Below are 10015 nucleotides of genomic sequence, written 5' to 3'. Positions count from 1 at the left end.
AAGGGAGAGAGAAATTAGATAAATTGCGTACAGTTCATTTGCTAATAAATTGTCCTCTCAAAGAGGTGGTCCTTCATTTGCCCATTAGACGAAGCTCGAACTATCGTCAATAGCGGGATCATTTTTAACACTCGTTGCTACAACGATGGTTACTTGTACGCTCATTTTTCACTAAATATATCTTACGTATTTCTATATTTTCAGCTTGAGTTTTGGAAATTGCATCAACGCAATTATAAAAATCATGTGTTTCAATCGTGTTTTCATTAAGTGCTTCTGTGACAAATGTGTTCAAATAAATTCAAATTCAAGGGGATAAAGAAATTAGAGTGCAGCGACAAAATAGCAATATTTTAAGCGTGAAACAATTGCAACGACAGTTAGATCGACCAAACACCCCAATATGGCGTCGCCCTGTAAAACATCCGATCCGTGATCCGTATACGAGATTCTGCGCAACTAGAATCAGGTGAAAAAAAGAGCTGCATGCTTTAGGAACGATCCGTCAGAAGTTTGCATGTATCCGGTAAGAGTAGCTGCAGCGTTGGTTGTGTGTGAGTACTGTGTGTGCCTGACCGTGGTAATATTGCTCCACCCTCTGGTAATTTACGAGTAGTGCCTAAGTACACTGACGCGCACTTTTCTCCTGAACGTCCTACTTTCCCCGATGAATTTTCTTCGATCGTTGCAACGAGCTTTCGCCTGCAATTTTCACCCATCGTGTTAAACCGTGCCGTATCTCTCTCTCTCTCTCTCTCTCTCTCTCTCTCTCTCTCTCTCTTTCTTTGATAACATGCATACCGTACAGGTTTTGATCAGCCAGTATCAACATCTTGTTCTTAATTAAACTTAGTTTAGTTACGATGGTCTTGCCTCGCTTTGCTTTGGAACGCAATTTGGCAACAATGTGGCTCGTATTTGGTTTTCTTAATTGTTCGTTGTGTCAATCAATGTAACAGAATTTGCATAGTTAGGTCAGCGAAAGGGAAACAACTTAATGCGCATATGTATAGCGTTGAAATGAATGTAGCAAATCAAATGTTTGTTAAAGTTTGATCAGTCAGTTCCAACTGATTCTAAATAAATTTAGAATCTCAATAATTTTTATCAAGTATTCACCAATGAATGAATTGCCAATTGAATCTGGAACAAAAGGTCATTCTCGCTTTTCTCAAGGAACGTTCAAACGTCGTTTCCCCGGATCGTTCGTTCTGGTTCTCCTGTATCGACGGACGGGTTGAAAGCTGAACCAGAGTGAACGAGGAGGGGGAGGCACGGAATAAAATGAATAGAAAGATTGTGTCGGTACACAGGAGCAGGTTGGTCGAATTTGTCGCTGGCACGAAAATACCTTTCTCCATCAGAAATTTATTATTCTCCGTTCAGGATGTCGCCGCGCCGTAGCGCAGCGACGCAGCACTGCCGTTCGAACGTCGGCCAACCTGCTGAATTTTTCATCGGCACACATCGCGCAAATTTGGTAACGCTCGTTGGTGCGCCAAATCGCTCCTCTCGGCGTTTTCGGCCCCTCTTTCTCGCCCGGCTACCGCGCTTTGAAGAATTAAACGCGGAATGACAGACAACGTCACTGGGAATCACGGCTTTCAAATAATCATCCGTCCGTGGGCGTAATAAAACCGTGGTGGTGGAATCACGGCGCGCGCAAGCTTGGTCCAAAGTGCTCAGCCGTGCGCAAACACGACAGTTCGGTTATTAATACGCTTCCACGAAGAGCAAGTGATTTCCTTGTGTTTTCTTTTTTTTTTTTTTTTAATTCAAGAGTGCAATTGCACAGTATCGACACTAGGTGAAACTGGACATGTTAACTGAGGCCAAACCAGATCCAACTAGGTCCAACCAGGTCCAACGTTGTTGGAAATTTCTTCTGTCTTCATACTCTCGTTTCATTCCAACTTGTGTTGCTGGCAACAGAAAGTGATGACGTTCACTCACTGTTAATACTGAGATAAGGATTCAATCGACCATGCCGGAGCCCTCGTAAAAATATTGTTGAGTTTTTGTTGTTTCAGTTGTGTCATCTTGCATTGGCAAGAATTTGAAATTTTTAAATCTCTTTTCAAACCTCTGTATCGATCCTCGATGCGAAGTTTTTAAATGTGAAAGCGAGGAAACGCGGTGAAAAGCATTTCGAAGAATCTTAGTTTAAATATTTTTTACATTGTTTAAATATATATTTGAATATATGTAATTGTATATTTTACACAGATACTCGTATGATTGTATTATACACAGCTGACTGTGCTTAAAGGAACAAATGTTTATTAAATTACTTGGTAACTTGCAACGAAGTAAGATTCAAGCAACAGTAACACTCTGATGAAATAAAAGTATTTATACAATACTATTGATAAATGTCCGTGTTATCGCTAATATTTCATGGGCTTTCCTTTCTGACGAATAATAGCTTGCAGTCTGTCGAACGTGGGTAATAAATTTTTAACGAAATATCCAATTCTATACTTTCCCAATCTTTCTCCGAATATATAAAATTTAAACTCGTCCTCTCTTAAATCTGCAAAATATTAATTGTAATAACCTACATACGAGTATTTAACAATATAAAAAATGCCTCCTCCTATATTGCTACAATAAATCAATAAACTTCATCCTCCATCGTCATTGTAATATGTGCGATAACGCGAAACAGTGAGATATCAAAGCGTCCTTAATCCTACAAAAAGCGAGACACGTCGAGAGATAATTATGCGTGATACACGTCTGGATGATTTCGTGCGTCACGTCATTTGATGAAATTTTATAACACAACAGGGACAAAATTGGCTGACGTAATCGAACGAAGCGCCAGAAATGAAGTAAATGATTCTCAGGAATAGGTATAGATTACTCCCTCGTCACGTCGTTCATTTCGCTAACAGCTTACCGATATTCGCTTGCAGATACAGAGACCCACAGGGACACACTCGCCCCTCTGTCCCTTTATTTACTTCATTTTTATTTCTCCATCGCGATTCAGAGCGAGAAGCTCTCGAAAAGCGTCGTGCTCCGATGTGTACACGCTAGCGAATGGTAGCGGCATTTCCGTGTAACTACCGCCAGTGTAAATACACGTAGGGCCCAAGTGAGTTATGAATTTTTCCGCGTTTTCTTTCTCAGTGAGTGGAATCGTTTTGCAGCTGAGAAATGGCCGACGATAAAACTCCCGCCAACACTCAAGCTAACCACGAAACTTTCGGTAATCCGAGCTGATTTCATCGAGCGGCTCGTCATCAAGCAAATACGAACACTCCGGCTCGAAAGCCTTAGGAGACTTGTATCATTTCACACGCGACATTTATCACGTGATAAGAAAAGTCTTAAACTGCGTATATTAATTAGATAGATTTCTTTTTTTTCGTTTTTCACTTTGTGACAAATATACGGTACACGTGCTAGAAAATTCAGAATCGTCGTTTCGACGTAGTTAATGAAGGGCCAAGTGTCTTAATACAGCACGAGTGTTCTAATTTCTGGGAATTTTCACAAAATTCTATTTATTGTTAGAGTTACAATAATTCAATCATTTGGAAATTTCTCTCGTAACCCTGACAGACTTTCGTAACGCGAGTTGATTGAAAAGGATTACAAAATTGTTGCGTCAACGTTAAAGAACTAATAAATTAACTTACCAATCGGACATCGACGAGAAATCGTCATTCGCCAGACGAATGATACTCGCTCAGACCAAAAAGAATGTTGACTCTCTCCTTTCGCAAAGTTAAAAATTAAGAGAGTAAACCGTTTAAGCCAGAGAGGAGCTAGAAAAATTTCTTCGTCCAAACGAAGCCGAGCGCCTCTCGACGTTCCCTCCCCCCCACCCCCTCCCTCTTCAAAAACGAATTACCAAAGCACTGCTGTGCAGCTCGCGACTGGGATGAGAACGAAAGAGCGTGGCTGGCAACGCGAGGGCCGTACCAAATTATGCTCCGCGGCTAATGTGCCGCAATAAGACATTTAAATCGCAATTACGTCCGGCTAAATCCCTTGTAATTGACTGTCCGTGTGTGACTTGGTATCGGCGCGATTGCGTGCCCGCCGTTTCACAAGGGAACAAAGCCCCCAACCCTCGGGACAAAGGGTGGAATCGGGATGGAAAGGAGAAAGTCGGATAAAGATTCGAAAGAAAAATGAAGGGAATGAGTAACGAAAAAAAAAAAAAAAGAGAGAAGAAAAGAGGAAAGGAGAGAACGAAATGGTAAAATGGTTGGTGAACCAGTCGAGAAGAACGAGAGAAAGAGAGAGAGAGAGAGTTGCATCGAAAGCTGGGGCATTTACCTGCGAGTTTCTAATCAGCAAATTTACCGCGAGAAGTTCGCCGCGATATCTTTCTTCTTGACAGGCAGAAGAGACTGGAATACGTAATTCTTGCTCCACACAGAGTGAAAGAGAGGGAGAGAGAGAGAGAGAGAGAGAAACAAGTATACGGTTAGCTAGAGCAGTTTCTAAAGCGTAGAAGGAACGAAGAGAGAACATCTTCGTGTTGGAGCGTGGCCGGATCAAGGAGACGGAATAAAATGGTCCTCCTGATGCCGGCAATAAAAATTGCAATGGCAGCGCGAAGACGATACACGGATTTCCAACTGCTCCATACGGGGGCATCTAATTCCGTGGAAAAACAAGTAGGATACACGTATTCGGTCCACTCTCTTTTGTCACGTTCCTCGCTTCTCGTTCCTCCTGCTAGCTACCTCTCTTTCTTCGTCTCAATAACGATCTCACAACGATTTTTCTCGGATAAAATGAATATTCAAACTACGCTATATTGCAAGAAAATTAATAAATATTACAATCATGCTTCCATCCCAATAGAAATGAATCCGACTATTGTAAAGTTCGACTGGAGACAGTAAATAATAGTAAATTTATTTGGAATTGTTCAGATTAGATTTACACGCTATATCACAGGAACCGTATTACAAGAAAATTAATAAATATTACAATCATGCTTCCATCCCAATAAAAATGAATCCGACTATTGTAAAGTGCGACCGAAGACAGTAAATAATAGTAAATTTATTTGGAATTGTTCAGATTAGATTTACACGCTATATTACAGGAACCGTATTACAAGAAAATTAATAAATATTACAAATATGCTTCCATCCCAATAGAAATGAATCCGACTATTGTAAAGTGCGACCGAAGACAGTAAATAATAGTAAATTTATTTGGAATTGTTCAGATTTGATTTACACGTTATATCACAGGAACCATATTACAAGAAAATTAATAAATATTACAATCATGCTTCCATCCCAATAAAAATGAATCCGACTATTGTAAAGTGCGACCGAAGACAGTAAATAATAGTAAATTTATTTGGAATTGTTCAGATTAGATTTACACGCTATATTACAGGAACCGTATTACAAGAAAATTAATAAATATTACAAATATGCTTCCATCCCAATAGAAATGAATCCGACTATTGTAAAGTGCGACCGAAGACAGTAAATAATAGTAAATTTATTTGGAATTGTTCAGATTTGATTTACACGTTATATCACAAGAACCGTATTACAAGGAAATTAATAAATGTTACAGTCATGCTTCCATCCCAATAAAAATGAATCCGATATTGCAAAGTTCAACCGAAGGCAGTAAATAATATTAAATTTATTTGGAATTATTCAGATTTGATTTACACACGTACGTAATAGGTAATTTCTAAATTCAATTCAACTGTTGAACACGTTCTTTTCGAATTGTCTTAAATACAGAGGATCCTCGTTCCAAAGTTCAAATCGGAGACACTCTAAATGCTAATCTCAATGAGAAGAAGCTTCTTCCTTTTTTTACAGGTACAGTCGTTCGATGGAATCTGATTCATTGAATTACAAATCAATCGTCGCTAATAATCACGCATGCGAGTACATCGACATTAAGTTAAGAAAAAAAAAAAAAAAAAACATAAATAATTTCCAACAATTCACTTTGACGCAAAGACAAAGAATTTACAACTCCTTTATCTTTACGTGTATGATACGGGACACTGAAATTGAACAACATAATACAATATTTGAACACCGGATAGACTATGGATCAGAGTACCCATCAAAAATCAATAAACGCTGCTTTAATTAGCAATAAAGCAAGAGGTTATAAAAAAAATCAACCAAGACGGAGAGGAGAATGGGTAAAGAAATAAAAGGGAACTTTGACGAAACAAGCGATCGTAGACTGCGGTTTAATAACAACACGAGAAAATATCGCGAAAGAGGGGGGAGGGGGGAAGGGGGGGGGAGGGGAGCCTTTGTTCGTTTAACACTTTTATTCACTTTGACGCAAAGGCGGCGCGCGTAATGCAATTAAAGCTCTCGCTTTGCCCACGCAACAAGCATCGAAACTCCGCAACAGAATGTTAATAGATTCGATCGAGAGGCGGGGGAGGGAGGGAGAGGGTCTCTTTCGCCAGTGAGGTTCGTTACTGGGATTGTCGCGTCGTGAAAATACAAACGATCCGATCGATCCGGCAGAAATTAACATAGAAAGGAAACCGCGGGACCGAACACACGGGTGTAGAGGAAATTTATGAAAACCCGGTGCCAGGTTTAGAGATGACACAGTGGCGTTTTATTGACGAGCGTGGGAGTAGACGATCGAACGAGCACGATGAACGAAAGAAAGGAAGAGAAAAGAAGAAGAAGGAGAAGCGGCACAGTGGACGAATAGGAAAGAGGGGAAAGGATGGAAAAATTCGTAAACTGATATCTTTAGCGAAAGCGTGTGAATAAATCGAAAGGTTCGTGTGTCCCTGGCTTCTTGTCCAGAGAGGAACTCTCTTTTGTAACATACGTACACGACTCGTGGGGTACAGATCTCAGCGAGAAAGGGAAGTTCCTTGTGCCCGAGAGGCGTTCTTGGGCGAAAACGGTTCGTCGATAGCACGTATACTGTTGCCAGTTTTTCCAGTGGTAGCTTCTGAAAGGTGCGGAGGGACCACCGGTGTAAAGTTATGGCCGGTTCAGGTATACACCGGCTGTTTCCCGATGCACAGGCTGCCTCATAATGCGCGAAGCCGGCTGGCGGCGTGCGGCTGAAAAGACAGAATGCAGGTCGAGTGCAGGTAAAGAAACGCAGGGTGTTAATGAATTATAGATGGACCATTCAGTGGGACGAGATGCTCTTCGCGCTGCATGGCCGTGCTTGAGAATCTACGACTTCTCCGGTATATCTCTCGTCTTCCTCGCGAGTTCTTCGCGATTTCCTATTATTCTTCTCTCTCACTCCTTCTCCCTTTCTTTACGGTTTTATTACGTGACGCGAGATGTAAAAAGCGGCGTAAAAAAAGGTGAGCTGAGATTGGCCAACGCCGAGTTTCAGTTTCTATTACCACCGATGAGTCATATCGCGTCTCGAAAGAAATGTTAAATTTCGTTGAACCGAGGTTTCAACACCGGAGAAGATTAGGCTTGTTAGTAAATTAACTCTTTCGATCCCCACGGGATGATCACGAATGAGCTCCTGAATATTCCAAGTTTTAGGGCAACGTCCTTTAAAACAGAATTCTATCGTGTTCGTACTCCGTGGACAAACGTAACAAATTACATTTCGCACGAGTGGTGTCATTCTGGGTGACGAATCTTTTAAAATTTCGCACGACTCTGAATCCTGAAATGTTGAAAAATGAAAATGAAACGGGATTCAATCGGAGCTCGAAAAATGAAACTGAAAGACCACTCGTACGTACCAGAGAAAAATTCGACAAAATTGAAAGGAAAAAAGAGAAAAGAATAGATGTAATCAGACACGCGCGGCGATTACAATCCTACTGAATTCCGTCGCAATTGCGAGCCAACGTCCACCGTGAGACATTATCGTTATCGCGTTTGTGCAACAAGCTTGATAATAACGGACAAGTGCTCGGGTACGGCTGATACGCGGCTTATACGACGGCAGATACGTTTTGGCTTATTGCGCGGGATCGTTTCCGAGTGACGAGTCGCGCGTACTTTCCTGCGACACCGTGATGCGCGCTCGAACAAACTCGATGAATCATTTCGCGCGATCGTGTAATCCGCGCTGTCCGTAATAACTGGACGCTTGATTTGTCGGACGAGTGTGGCGATTTAGAGAACAAAATGGAATCCCGAATCGTTTTCGAACGTACGGCCGCGCGTTGTTTCCTTCGTTCTCTGCTTCTCGCGCCACGTTGCGCGAGAAATTGGATTATTTTCGTCTTTGTTTGTATAACGCGAAACATAATACTTTGAACATGGAGTGAGCGGCGGACCGTTTCGGCTGAATTTTACGAATGCTAGCCCGATAATTTCATCCGGAGGGGGGAGGGGGGGCATCATCGATACCGTGGAAACCGGCTCGCATCGGCCGCGGGGCGTTCGTGTTTCTGTAACGATACGCGTTATACGAGACCGAATTGCGCATTACAGCCGGGAAACGTAGCAACGAATCGGGGCCCCGGCGGTTTAAACGTGATAATAAAATCCAGGCTCGGCCGGAACAATGACCACCGAGCCACTTCGTTTTCCCCACCTGGAACACGAACCCGTTCCTCGATCGTTAATCCTGGCGAAAACGAAAATTCCGCTCTACCACCCCCCACTTTCTCTGCCTCCGCGCCGCTTCTCCATCTTTCACCGGAGTGCGCGCTCCTTTTGCACCGGCGGATCTCGAATTTCGAAAGTTTCTACGCGTGTGGTAGTGGTAGAGACGTGGCTGGGCGCGCGCGTGCGGCATCGAGAGGCCATCGTCGCGAAATTAAACGATAAATCAGCAAATCGTTTTGCAAGGGAAGTGATTAGTGCCGGCAGTAAAATCGCCAGGGGTGCACGAGGTACGAGGGTGCCGGGTAAACCAGGCCGAATTCCAACCCCTCCTTGGGCCGCTTTCCTTTCCTCCTTAATCCAGGCTGTTGCTCGCACGATAAACGCGACCTGGGTTATGGTCTCGGATATCCATCGTGTTTCCACCCTCCTTCCGCCTGTGCCTTCGCGTTACGCGAGTCTGGTTCGATGCATATGTACGTGCACGTCCTTGAAAACTGGCTGGTGAAGAAAAAAAAAAGAGAAAAGAAAAGAAAGGGGTGATACGCGCCGACGCTTCGAAATTTAACTTTCAAATCGGGGGTAGTCGACGCGCGAAAGTTCGTCGAATGGCGACGAGAATCTCCCCCGATAATTTTGTAAATAGGACTCGTGTACAGAGGTTAGGGGTTTGGATCGATGGAGGTGTCAAGGATGTTCCAAAGTCGATTTTGTTCGTCGTGTGTTCTCGCCACGAGCGTCGTAACGTCCTGTTGCTCGGGATGGTGGTAGTTTTCGAAGGACGTACTCTTTCGGAGTCGTTGCGTTTTCTTTCATTTGGCTCGTCGCAATTGGCGACATATTGCGGGGTAAATTTTGCACCTCACAGAGGATCGCTCAACCGCGAGAAACTCTCCGAAAATTACTTTCCGTAAGGCGAAAATTTTATTTTCGTTCGTACAGGCTCGGGGCCGCGTAGACGAGTTCTTCAGCTGCTGACGATTTTTTTTTTTTTTTTCTTCTTACTTTCTCTTCTTTTTTTTCTTTATATGGGGATTTAGAGTCGCATCGACTACGAGGTGTTTAGCGACGTGCTGGAACTATCTCCTTATAACTAGTCTAGTAGTTGGGTCTCCTTTAGGTAGTTGATAACGTTATTTTATTGTTTCTCGCAGGTTAGAGCGGTGTTTTGGTTTAATCCGTATTTACTTCTTACGTTTCGGTATTTTCTGCATTCACGTAGCAGATGTTGCGTGGTGATTTGTTGGTTGCACGTGTTGCAGAATGGTGGTTCTGTTTTGCTGGAGGAGGTATTCTCTTACTTCCTTCGTTTTCGATTTCCAGACATTACGAAATATTCGTGTGTCGTATCTTTCCGTCAATCGTGCATTTCTGAAAAGTACGTGGTACGAACGCCCGCAAGAAACAGCGAGACCGAACTTTCCGAAATTGTTTTCGTTTCGTCGCGAACGATATCGTTTCTCTCTTCATTCGGATCTTTTTGAAGAGACTGT

Source organism: Frieseomelitta varia, unplaced genomic scaffold (assembly GCF_011392965.1).
Source record: "Frieseomelitta varia isolate USP_RPSP 00005682 unplaced genomic scaffold, Fvar_1.2 scaffold_243, whole genome shotgun sequence".
NCBI classification, from domain to species: domain Eukaryota; kingdom Metazoa; phylum Arthropoda; class Insecta; order Hymenoptera; family Apidae; genus Frieseomelitta; species Frieseomelitta varia.
This window is presented reverse-complemented; position numbering follows the sequence as displayed.